General features: G+C 40.8%; 1 protein-coding gene across 2 annotated transcripts in view; it reads left to right on the top strand.

The window, feature by feature from the left end:
• Positions 1-12,747, top strand: part of LOC112252482 (genetic suppressor element 1) — a 66,361-nt gene that overhangs the window by 22,287 nt on the left and 31,327 nt on the right. The window lies entirely within an intron of this gene.

The following is a 12,747-nucleotide window of genomic DNA, read 5'->3' on the forward strand; positions in this document are numbered from 1 at the left end:
GAGAGAAAGAGACCCAGTGAGTGCGAGAGAGAAAAGATGAACAAACCAAAGCGAGCATGGAAGGGGGAAATATAGAGGCAGTGTGTGCATTCATGTTCGTGTGAGTTATTTTGCTAAATATGCTCAAGAGCTTGTTAGAGAAACAGAGAGAGAAAGAGAGAAACAGAGAGACAGAGAATCAGAATGACAGAGAAACAGATGAACAGAGAGAGAGAAACAGAGAAAGAGAGAAACAGAGAAACAGTGTGAGAGAGAGAGAGAAACAGAGAGAAACAGAGAAACAGTGTGAGAGAGAGAAACAGAGAAACAGTGTGAGAGAGAGAAACAGTGTGAGAGAGAAACAGAGAAAGTGTGAGAGAGAGAAACAGAGAGAAACAGAGAAACAGTGTGAGAGAGAGAGAAACAGAGGCAGTGTGTCAGAGAGAAACAGAAACAGTGTGAGAGAGAAACAGAGAAAGAGAGAGAGAGAAACAGAGAAACAGTGTGAGAGAGAGAAACAGAGAAACTGTGAGAGAAACAGAGAAACAGTGTGAGAGAGAGAAACAGAGAAACAGTGAGAGAGAAACAGAGAGAAACAGAGAAACAGAGAGAAACAGAGAAACAGTGTGAGAGAGAAACAGAGAAAGTGTGAGAGAGAAACAGAGAAACAGTGTGAGAGAGAAACAGAGAAACAGTGTGAGAGAGAAACAGAGAAACAGTGTGAGAGAGAAACAGAGAAACAGTGTGAGAGAGAAAACAGAGAAACAGTGTGAGAGAGAGAAAACAGAGAAACAGTGAGAGAGAGAAAACAGAGAAACAGTGAGAGAGAGAAACAGAGAAACAGTGTGAGAGAGAAACAGAGAAACAGAGAAACAGTGTGAGAGAGAAACAGAGAAAGTAAGAGAGAAAACAGAGAGAAACAGAGAAACAGTGTGAGAGAGAGAAACAGAGAAACAGAGAGAAACAGTGTGTGAGAGAGAAACAGAGAAACAGTAGAGAGAAACAGAGAAACAGAGAGAGAGAGAAACAGTGAAACAGAGAGAGACAGAAACAGTGAGAGAGAGAGAAACAGGGAGAAACAGAGAAACAGAGAGAGAGAGAAACAGAGAAACAGAGAGAGAGAGAAACAGAGAAAGAGAGAAACAGAGAAACAGTGTGAGAGAGAGAAACAGAGAAACAGTGAGAGAGAGAAACAGAGAGAAACAGAGAAACAGTGTGAGAGAGAGAAACAGAGAAACAGAGAGAAACAGAGTGAGAGAGAGAAACAGAAACAGAGAAACAGTGTGAGAGAGAGAAACAGAGAAACAGAGAGAAACAGTGAGAGAGAGAGAAACAGAGAAACAGTGAGAGAGAGAAACAGAGAAACAGTGTGAGAGAGAGAAACAGAGAAACAGTGTGAGAGAGAGAGAAACAGAGAAACAGTGAAAGAGAAAACAGAGAGAGAGAGAAACAGAAACAGTGTGAGAGAGAGAAACAGAAACAGTGTGAGAGAGAGAAACAGAGAGAGAGAGAGAAACAGAAACAGTGTGAGAGAGAAACAGAGAAACAGTGTGAGAGAGAAACAGTGTGAGAGAGAGAAAACAGAAACAGTGTGAGAGAGAGAAACAGAGAAACAGAAACAGAGAGAGAGAAACAGAGAAACAGTGTGAGAGAGAAACAGAGAGAGAGAGAAACAGAAACAGTGAGAGAGAAACAGAGAAACAGTGTGAGAGAGAGAAACAGAGAAACAGTGAGAGAGAGAAACAGAGAGAAACAGAGAAACAGAGAGAAACAGAGAAACAGTGTGAGAGAGAAACAGAGAAACAGTGTGAGAGAGAGAAACAGAGAAACAGTGTGAGAGAGAAACAGAGAAACAGTGTGAGAGAGAAACAGAGAGAGAGAGAAACAGAAACAGTGTGAGAGAGAAACAGAGAAACAGTGAGAGAGAGAAACAGAGAGAAACAGAAACAGTGTGAGAGAGAGAAACAGAGAGAAACAGAGAAACAGAGAAACAGTGTGAGAGAGAAACAGAGAAACAGAGAGAAACAGAGAAACAGTGAGAGAGAGAGAAACAGAGAAACAGTGTGAGAGAGAGAAACAGAGAAACAGTGTGAGAGAGAAAAGAGAGAAACAGTGTGAGAGAGAAACAGAGAAACAGTGTGAGAGAGAAACAGAGAAACAGTGTGAGAGAGAAACAGAGAAACAGTGTGAGAGAGAAACAGAGAAACAGTGTGAGAGAGAAACAGAGAGAGAGAGAAACAGAAACAGTGTGAGAGAGAGAAACAGAGAAACAGTGTGAGAGAGAGAAACAGAGAAACAGTGAGAGAGAGAAACACAGAGAAACAGAGAGAAACAGTGTGAGAGAGAAACAGAAACAGTGTGAGAGAGAGAAACAGAGAAACAGTGTGAGAGAGAGAAACAGAGAAAACAGTGAGAGAGAGAAACAGAGAGAAACAGAGAAACAGTGTGAGAGAGAGAGAAACAGAGAGAAACAGTGTGAGAGAGAGAAACAGAGAGAGAGAGAAACAGTGTGAGAGAGAGAAACAGAGAAACAGAGAGAAACAGTGAGAGAGAGAAACAGAGAAACAGTGTGAGAGAGAGAAACAGAGAAACAGTGAGAGAGAGAAACAGAGAGAAACAGAGAAACAGTGAGAGAGAGAGAAACAGAGAAACAGTGTGAGAGAGAGAAACAGAGAAACAGAGAGAGAGAGAGAAACAGAGAAACAGTGAGAGAGAGAAACAGAGAAACAGAGAGAAACAGTGTGAGAGAGAGAAACAGAGAAACAGAGAGAAACAGAGAAACAGTGTGAGAGAGAAACAGAGAAACAGTGAGAGAGAGAAACAGAGAAACAGTGTGAGAGAGAAACAGAGAAACAGTGAGAGAGAGAAACAGAGAGAAACAGAGAAACAGTGTGAGAGAGAAACAGAGAAACAGTGAGAGAGAGAAACAGAGAAACAGTGTGAGAGAGAAACAGAGAAACAGTGTGAGAGAGAAACAGAGAAACAGTGTGAGAGAGAAACAGAGAAACAGAGAGAGAGAGAAACAGAGAAACAGAGAAAAGAGAAACAGAGAAACAGAGAAACAGAGAGAAACAGAGAAAGAGAGAAACAGAGAAACAGAGAAACAGAGAAACAGAGAAACAGAGAAAGAGAAAGAAACAGAGAAACAGTGAGAGAGAGAAACAGAGAAACAGTGAGAGAGAGAAACAGAGAAAAGAGAAACAGAGAGAGAGAGAAACAGAGAAACAGAGAGAAACAGAGAAACAGAGAGAAACAGAGAAACAGAGTGAGAGAAAAACAGAAACAGAGAAACAGAGAAACAGAGAAACAGTGAGAGAGAGAGAAACAGAGAAACAGTGAGAGAGAGAGAAACAGAGAAACAGTGAGAGAGAGAAACAGAGAAACAGTGTGAGAGAGAGAAACAGAGAAACAGTGTGAGAGAGAGAAACAGAGAAACAGTGTGAGAGAGAAACAGAGAAACAGAGTGAGAGAGAAACAGAGAAACAGTGTGAGAGAGAAACAGAGAAACAGTGTGAGAGAGAAGAGAGAGAAACAGAAACAGTGAAAGAGAGAAACAGAGAAACAGTGTGAGAGAGAAACAGAGAGAGAGAGAAACAGAAACAGAGAAAGAGAGAGAGAAACAGAGAAACAGTGAAGAGAGAGAAACAGAGAAACAGTGAGAGAGAGAAACACAGAGAAACAGAGAAAACAGTGTGAGAGAGAGAAACAGAGAAACAGTGAAACAGAGAGAGAAACAGAGAAACAGAGTGAGAGAGAGAAACAGAGAAAACAGTGAGAGAGAGAAACAGAGAAACAGAAACAGAGAAACAGTGAGAGAGAGAAAGAGAAACAGAGAAACAGTGAAAGAGAGAGAAACAGAGAAAGAGAGAAACAGAGAAACAGAGAGAAACAGAGAAACAGTGTGAGAGAGAGAAACAGAGAAACAGTGTGAGAGAGAGAAACAGAGAAACAGTGAGAGAGAAACAGAGAAACAGTGTGAGAGAGAAACAGAGAAACAGTGTGAGAGAGAAACAGAGAAACAGTGAAAGAGAGAAACAGAGAAACAGAGAGAGAAAACAGAGAAACAGTGTGAGAGAGAAACAGAGAAACAGTGTGAGAGAAAACAGAGAGAACAGAGAAACAGAAACAGTGTGAGAGAGAGAAAACAGAGAAACAGAGAAGAGAGAAACAGAGAAACAGTGAGAGAGAGAAAACAGAGAAAACAGAGAAAACAGTGAGAGAGAGAACAGAGAAACAGTGTGAGAGAGAGAAACAGAGAAACAGTGTGAGAGAGAGAAACAGAGAAACAGTGAAAGAGAGAAACAGAGAAAACAGAGAAACAGTGAAAGAGAGAGAAAACAGAGAAACAGAGAGAGAGAGAGAAACAGAGAGAGAGAGAAACAGAGAAACAGAGAGAAACAGAGAGAGAGAAACAGAGAAACAGAAAGAGAGAGAGAAAAACAGAGAAAGAAACAGAGAGAGAAACAGAGAGAAACAGAGAAACAGTGTGAGAGAGAGAAACAGAGAAACAGTGTGAGAGAGAGACAGAGAAACAGAGAGAGAGAGAAACAGAGAAACAGTGTGAGAGAGAGAAAACAGAGAAACAGAGAGAAACAGAGAGACAGAGAAACAGAGAAACAGAGAAACAGAGAAAACAGAGAAACAGAGAAACAGAGAAACAGAGAAACAGTGAGAGAGAGAAACAGAGAAACAGTGTGAGAGAGAAACAGAGAAACAGTGAGAGAGAGAAACAGAGAGAAACAGAGAAACAGTGAGAGAGAGAAACAGAGAAACAGTGAGAGAGAGAAACAGAGAAACAGTGTGAGAGAGAAACAGAGAAACAGTGTGAGAGAGAAACAGAGAAACAGAGAGAGAGAGAAACAGAGAAACAGTGTGAGAGAGAGAAACAGAGAAACAGAGAGAGAGAAACAGAGAAACAGTGTGAGAGAGAGAAACAGAGAAACAGTGAGAGAGAGAAACAGAGAAACAGTGTGAGAGAGAGAAACAGAGAAACAGTGAGAGAGAGAAACAGAGAAACAGAGAAGAGAAACAGAGAAACAGAGAGAAACAGAGAAACAGAGAAACAGAGAGAGAGAGAAACAGAGAAACAGAGAGAGAGAGAGAAACAGAGAAACAGAGAGAGAGAGAGAAACAGAGAAACAGAGAGAGAGAAACAGAGAAACAGAGAGAGAGAAACAGAGAAACACAGAGAAACAGAGAGAGCAGAAACAGAGAGAAACAGAGAAACAGTGTGAGAGAGAGAAACAGAGAAACAGTGAGAGAGAGAAACAGAGAAACAGAGAAAGAGAGAAACAGAGAAACAGTGTGAGAGAGAGAAAACAGAGAAACAGTGTGAGAGAGAGAAACAGAGAAACAGTGAGAGAGAGAGAAACAGAGAGACAGAGAAACAGAGAGAGAGAAAACAGAGAAACAGAGAAACAGAGAGAGAGAAAAGAGAAACAGAGAAACAGTGAGAAACAGAGAAAACAGAGAAACAGTGAGAGAGAGAAACAGAGAAACAGTGTGAGAGAGAGAAACAGAGAAACAGTGTGAGAGAGAGAAACAGAGAGAAACAGAGAAACAGAGAGAGAGAGAAACAGAGAAACAGTGTGAGAGAGAGAAACAGAGAGAAACAGAGAAACAGAGAGACAGAAGAGAGAGAAACAGAGAAACAGTGAGAGAGAGAGAAACAGAGAGAAACAGAGAGAGAGAGAAACAGTGTGAGAGAGAGAAACAGAGAGAAACAGAGAAACAGTGAGAGAGAGAAACAGAAACAGTGTGAGAGAGAGAAACAGAGAGAAACAGAGAAACAGAGAGAAACAGAGAGAAACAGAAACAGTGTGAGAGAGAGAAACAGAGAAACAGAGAGAAACAGAAACAGTGTGAGAGAGAGAAACAGAGAAACAGAGAGAAATTGAGAAACAGAGAGAAACAGAGAAACAGAGAGAAACAGAAACAGTGTGAGAGAGAAACAGAGAAACAGTGAGAGAGAGAAACAGAGAAACAGTGTGAGAGAGAGAAACAGAGAAACAGAGAGAGAGAGAAACAGAGAGAAACAGAGAAAGAGAGAGAGAGAAACAGAGAAACAGAGAGAAACAGAGAGAAACAGAGAAACAGAGAGAGAGAAACAGAGAAACAGTGTGAGAGAGAAACAGAGAAACCGTGTGAGAGAGAGAAACAGAGAAACAGTGTGAGAGAGAGAAACAGAGAAACAGTGTGAGAGAGAGAAACGGAGAGAAACAGAGAAACAGTGTGAGAGAGAGAAACAGAGAAACAGAGAGAAACCGTGTGAGAGAGAGAAACAGTGTGAGAGAGAAACAGAGAGAAACAGAGAGAGAAACAGAGAAACAGTGTGAGAGAGAGAAACAGAGAAACAGTGAGAGAGAGAGAAACAGAGAAACAGTGTGAGAGAGAGAGAAACAGAGAAACAGTGTGAGAGAGAGAGAAACAGTGTGAGAGAAAAACAGAGAGAAACAGAGAAACAGTGAGAGAGAGAAACAGAGAAACAGTGTGAGAGAGAAACAGAGAAACAGTGTGAGAGAGAAACAGAGAAACAGTGTGAGAGAGAGAAACAGAGAAACAGTGTGAGAGAGAGAAACAGAGAAACAGTGAGAGAGAGAAACAGAGAAACAGAGAGAGAGAAACAGAGAAACAGTGTGAGAGAGAAACAGAGAAACAGTGTGAGAGAGAGAAACAGAGAAACAGAGAAACAGAGAAACAGTGTGAGAGAGAGAAACAGAGAAACAGTGTGAGAGAGAGAAACAGAGAAACAGTGTGAGAGAGAGAAACAGAGAAACAGTGTGTGAGAAAAACAGAGAGAAACAGAGAAACAGAGAAACAGAGAAACAGAGAAACAGTGTGAGAGAGAGAAACAGAGAAACAGTGTGAGAGAAAAACAGAGAGAAACAGAGAAACAGAGAAACAGAGAAACAGAGAAACAGAGAAACAGAGAAACAGAGAAACAGAGAAACAGAGAGAGAGAAAACAGAGAAACAGAGAAACAGAGAAACAGAGAAACAGAGAAACAGAGAAACAGAGAAACAGTGTGAGAGAGAAACAGAGAAACAGAGAAACAGAGAAACAGAGAAACAGTGTGAGAGAGAGAAACAGAGAAACAGTGTGAGAGAAAAACAGAGAGAAACAGAGAAACAGAGAAACAGAGAAACAGAGAAACAGAGAAACAGAGAAACAGTGTGAGAGAGAGAAACAGAAACAGAAACAGAGTAACAGAGAGAAACAGAGAAACAGTGTGAGAGAGAGAAACAGAGAAACAGTGTGAGAGAAAAACAGAGAAACAGAGAAACAGAGAAACAGTGTGAGAGAGAAAACAGAGAAACAGAGAGAGAGAGAAACAGAGAAACAGTGTGAGAGAGAGAAACAGAGAAACAGAGAAAGAAAACAGAGAAACAGTGTGAGAGAGAAAACAGAGAAACAGAGAAGAGAGAAACAGAGAAACAGTGAGAGAGAGAAACAGAGAAACAGAGAAAGAGAGAGAGAAACAGAGAAACAGTGTGAGAGAGAGAACAGAGAAACAGTGAGAGAGAGAAACAGAGAAACAGAGAAACAGAGAAACAGAAACAGAGAAACAGAAAGAGAAACAGAGAAACAGTGTGAGAGAGAGAAACAGAGAAACAGAGAGAGAAACAGAGAAACAGTGAGAGAGAGAAACAGAGAAACAGAGAAAGAGAGAAACAGAGAGAACAGAGAAAAACAGAGAAAACAGAGAAACAGAGAGAGAAACAGAGAAAATAGAGAAACAGAGAGAGAGAAACAGAGAAACAGTGAAAGAGAAACAGAGAAACAGAGAGAGAGAGAGAAACAGAGAAACAGTGTGAGAGAGAGAAACAGAGAGAACAGAGAAACAGTGTGAAACAGAGAAACAGAGAAACAGTGTGAGAGAGAGAAACAGAGAAACAGAGAAGAGAGAGAAACAGAGAAAAACAGAAACAGAGAGAAACAGAGAAACAGAGAAACAGAGAGAGAAACAGAGAAACAGTGTGAGAGAGAGAAACAGAGAAACAGAGAAAGAGAGAAACAGAGAAACAGAGAAACAGAGAAGAAAAGAGAGAGAAACAGAGAGAAAACAGAGAGAAACAGAGAGAGAAACAGAGAAACAGTGAGAGAGAGAACAGAAACAGAGAAACAGAGAGAGAGAAAGAGAAAGAGAGAAACAGTGAGACAGAGAAAACAGAGAAACAGAGAGAAACAGAGAAACAGTGTGAGAGAGAGAAACAGAGAAACAGAGAGAGAGAAACAGAGAAAACAGAGTGAGAGAGAAAACAGAGAAACAGTGAAAGAGAGAAACAGAGAAACAGTGAGAGAGAGAAACAGAGAAACAGAGAAACAGTGTGAGAGAGAAACAGAGAGAAACAGAAACAGAGAGAGAGAGAAACAGAGAAACACAGAGAAACAGAGAAACAGAGAAACAGAGAGAGAAACAGAGAAACAGAGAGAAACAGAGAAACAGAGAAAGAGAGAAAGAGAAACAGAGAGAGAGAGAAACAGAGAGAAACAGAGAGAGAGAGAGAAACAGAGAAACAGAGAGAGAGAAACAGAGAAACAGAGAGAGAGAGAGAAACAGAGAGAAACAGAGAGAGAGAGAGAAACAGAGAAACAGAGAGAGAGAAACAGAGAAACAGAGAGAGAGAAACAGAGAAACAGAGAGAAACAGAGAGAGAGAGAGAAACAGAGAAACAGTGTGAGAGAGAGAGAAACAGTGAGAGAGAGAAACAGAGAAACAGAGAGAGAGAGAAACAGAGAAACAGTGAGAGAGAGAAACAGAGAAAACAGAGAAACAGTGTGAGAGAGAGAAACAGAGAAACAGTGTGAGAGAGACAGAGAAACAGAGAGACAGAGAAACAGAGAGAGAGAAACAGAAACAGTGAGAGAGAGAAACAGAGAAACAGAGAAAGAGAGAAACAGAGAGAAACAGAAACAGTGTGAGAGAGAGAAACAGAGAAACAGAGAGAAACAGAAACAGTGTGAGAGAGAGAAACAGAGAAACAGAGAGAAATTGAGAAACAGAGAGAAACAGAGAAACAGAGAGAAACAGAAACAGTGTGAGAGAGAGAAACAGAGAGAAACAGAGAAACAGAGAGAAACAGAGAAACAGAGAGAAACAGAGAAACAGTGTGAGAGAGAAACAGAGAAAAGAGAGAAACAGAGAAACACAGAGAAACAGAGAGAAAACAGAGAGAAACAGAGAAACAGTGAAAGAGAGAAACAGAGAAACAGAGAAACAGTGTGAGAGAGAAACAGAGAGAAACAGAGAGAGAGAGAAACAGAGAAACAGTGTGAGAGAGAGAAACAGAGAAACAGTGTGAGAGAGAGAAACAGAGAAAAAGAGAAACAGAGAGAGAAACAGTGAGAGAGAGAAACAGAGAGAGAGAGAAAAAGAGAGAAACAGAGAAACAGTGTGAGAGAGAGAAACAGAGAAACAGTGTGAGAGAGAGAAACAGAGAAACAGTGAGAGAGAGAGAAACAGAGAAACAGTGTGAGAGAGAGAAACAGAGAAACAGTGAGAGAGAGAAACAGAGAAACAGTGAGAGAGAGAAACAGAGAGAAACAGAGAAACAGTGTGAGAGAGAGAAACAGAGAAACAGAGAAACAGTGAGAGAGAGAAACAGAGAAACAGAGAAACAGTGAGAGAGAGAAACAGAGAAACAGTGTGAGAGAGAGAAACAGAGAAACAGTGTGAGAGAGAGAAACAGAGAAACAGTGTGAGAGAGAGAAACAGAGAGAAACAGAGAAACAGTGTGAGAGAGAGAAAACAGAGAAACAGTGTGAGAGAGAGAAACAGAGAGAAACAGAGAAACAGTGTGAGAGAGAGAAACAGAGAAACAGTGTGAGAGAGAGAGAAACAGAGAGAAACAGTGTGAGCGAGAGAAACAGAGAGAGAGAGAAACAGTGTGAGAGAGAGAAACAGAGAGAAACAGAGAAACAGTGAGAGAGAGAAACAGAAACAGTGTGAGAGAGAGAAACAGAGAGAAACAGAGAAACAGAGAGAAACAGAGAGAAACAGAAACAGTGAGAGAGAGAGAAACAGAGAGAAACAGAAACAGTGTGAGAGAGAGAAACAGAGAAACAGAGAAACAGAGAAACAGAGAAACAGAGAAGAGAGAAACAGTGTGAGAGAGAAACAGAGAAACAGTGTGAGAGAGAAACAGAGAAACAGTGTGAGAGAGAGAAACAGAGAAACAGTGAGAGAGAGAAACAGAGAGAAACAGAGAAAGTGTGAGAGAGAGAAACAGAGAAACAGAGAGAAACAGAGAAACAGTGAGAGAGAGAAACAGAGAAACAGTGTGAGAGAGAAAAACAGAGAAACAGAGAGAGAGAGAAACAGAGAAACAGTGTGAGAGAGAGAAACAGAGAAACAGTGTGAGAGAGAGAAACGGAGAGAAACAGAGAAACAGTGTGAGAGAGAGAAACAGAGAAACAGAGAGAAACCGTGTGAGAGAGAGAAACAGTGTGAGAGAGAAACAGAGAGAAACAGAGAGAGAAACAGAGAAACCGTGTGAGAGAGAACAGAGAAACAGTGTGAGAGAGAGAAACAGAGAAACAGTGTGAGAGAGAGAGAAACAGAGAAACAGTGTGAGAGAGAGAGAAACAGTGTGAGAGAAAAACAGAGAGAAACAGAGAAACAGTGAGAGAGAGAAACAGAGAAACAGTGAGAGAGAGAAACAGAGAAACAGAGAGAGAGAGAAACAGAGAAACAGTGTGAGAGAGAGAAACAGAGAAACAGTGAGAGAGAGAAACAGAGAAACAGTGAGAGAGAGAAACAGAGAAACAGTGAGAGAGAGAAACAGAGAAACAGTGAGAGAGAGAAACAGAGAAACAGTGTGAGAGAGAAACAGAGAAACAGAGAGAGAGAAACAGAGAAACAGTGTGAGAGAGAGAAACAGAGAAACAGTGTGAGAGAGAGAAACAGAGAAACAGAGAAACAGTGAGAGAGAGAAACAGAGAAACAGTGTGAGAGAAAAACAGAGAGAAACAGAGAAACAGAGAAACAGTGTGAGAGAGAAACAGAGAAACAGTGAAACAGAGAAAACAGAGAGAAACAGAGAAACAGAGAAACAGAGAAACAGAGAAACAGAGAAACAGAGAAACAGTGTGAGAGAGAGAAACAGAGAAACAGTGTGAGAGAAAAACAGAGAGACAGAGAAACAGAGAAACAGAGAAACAGAGAAACAGAGAAACAGAGAAACAGAGAAACAGTGTGAGAGAGAGAAACAGAGAAACAGTGTGAGAGAGAGAAAACAGAGAAACAGTGAAGAGAGAGAAACAGAGAAACAGTGAAGAGAGAAACAGACAGAAAAAGAGAAACAGAGAGAGAGAAACAGAGAGAAAACAGAGAAAACAGAGAGAGAGAACAGAGAGAAACAGTGAGAGAGAGAAACAGAGAGAGAGAAACAGTGAGAGAGAGAAACAGAGAGACAGAGAGAAGAGAAACAGTGTGTGAGAAAGAGAAACAGAGAAACAGAGAGAAACAGAGAAACAGTGTGAGAGAGAGAAACAGAGAAACAGTGAGAGAGAGAAGAAAGAGAGAAACAGTGAGAGAGAGAAACAGAGAAACAGTGAAAGAGAGAAACAGAGAAACAGAGAAAGAGAAACAGAGAAACAGAGAAAACAGTGTGAGAGAGAGAAACAGAGAGAAACAGAAACAGTGTGAGAGAGAGAAACAGAGAAACAGTGAGAGAGAGAGAGAAAGAGAGAAACAGTGAGAGAGAGAAACAGAGAAACAGAGAGAAACAGAGAAACAGTGTGAGAGAGAGAAACAGAGAAACAGTGAGAGAGAAACAGAAGAAACAGTGAGAGAGAAACAGAGAAACAGTGTGAGAGAGAGAAACAGAGAAACAGAGAGAAAGAGAGAGAAACAGAGAAACAGTGTAGAGAGAAACAGAGAAACAGTGTAGAGAGAAAAGAGAGAAACAGTGAGAGAGAGAGAAACAGAGAGAAACAGAGAAACAGTGTGAGAGAGAGAAACAGAGAAACAGTGTGAGAGAGAAACAGAGAAACAGTGTGAGAGAGAGAAACAGAGAGAAACAGAGAAACAGTGTGAGAGAGAGAAACAGAGAAACAGTGAGAGAGAGAAACAGAGAGAAACAGAGAAACAGTGTGAGAGAGAGAAACAGAGAAACAGTGTGAGAGAGAGAGAAACAGAGAGAAACAGTGTGAGCGAGAGAAACAGAGAGAGAGAGAAACAGTGTGAGAGAGAGAAACAGAGAGAAACAGAGAAACAGTGAGAGAGAGAAACAGAAACAGTGTGAGAGAGAGAAACAGAGAGAAACAGAGAAACAGAGAGAAACAGAGAGAAACAGAGAAACAGTGTGAGAGAGAGAAACAGAGAAACAGAAAAGAGAGAGAGAAACAGAGAAACAGTGTGAGAGAGAGAAACAGAGAGAAACAGAGAAACAGAGAAACAGAGAAACAGAGAGAAACAGAGAGAAACAGAGAGAAACAGAGAAACAGAGAGAGAGAGAAACAGAGAAAACAGAGAAACAGAGAAACACAGAGAAACAGAGAGAAACAGAGAAACAGAAACAGAGAAACAGAAAGAGAGAAACAGAGAAACAGAGAGAAACAGAGAGAAACAGAGAAACAGTGTGAGAGAGAGAACAGAGAAACAGAGAAACAAAGAAAGAGAGAAACAGAGAAACAGAGAGAGAGAAACAGAAACAGAGAAACAGTGTGAGAGAGAAACAGAGAAACAGAGAAACAGAGAGAGAGAGAAACAGAGAAACAGAGAAACAGTGTGAGAGAGAAACAGAGAACAGAGAGAAACAGAGAGAA

This window comes from Oncorhynchus tshawytscha, linkage group LG06, assembly GCF_018296145.1.
Source record: "Oncorhynchus tshawytscha isolate Ot180627B linkage group LG06, Otsh_v2.0, whole genome shotgun sequence".
In the NCBI taxonomy this organism is placed as follows: domain Eukaryota; kingdom Metazoa; phylum Chordata; class Actinopteri; order Salmoniformes; family Salmonidae; genus Oncorhynchus; species Oncorhynchus tshawytscha.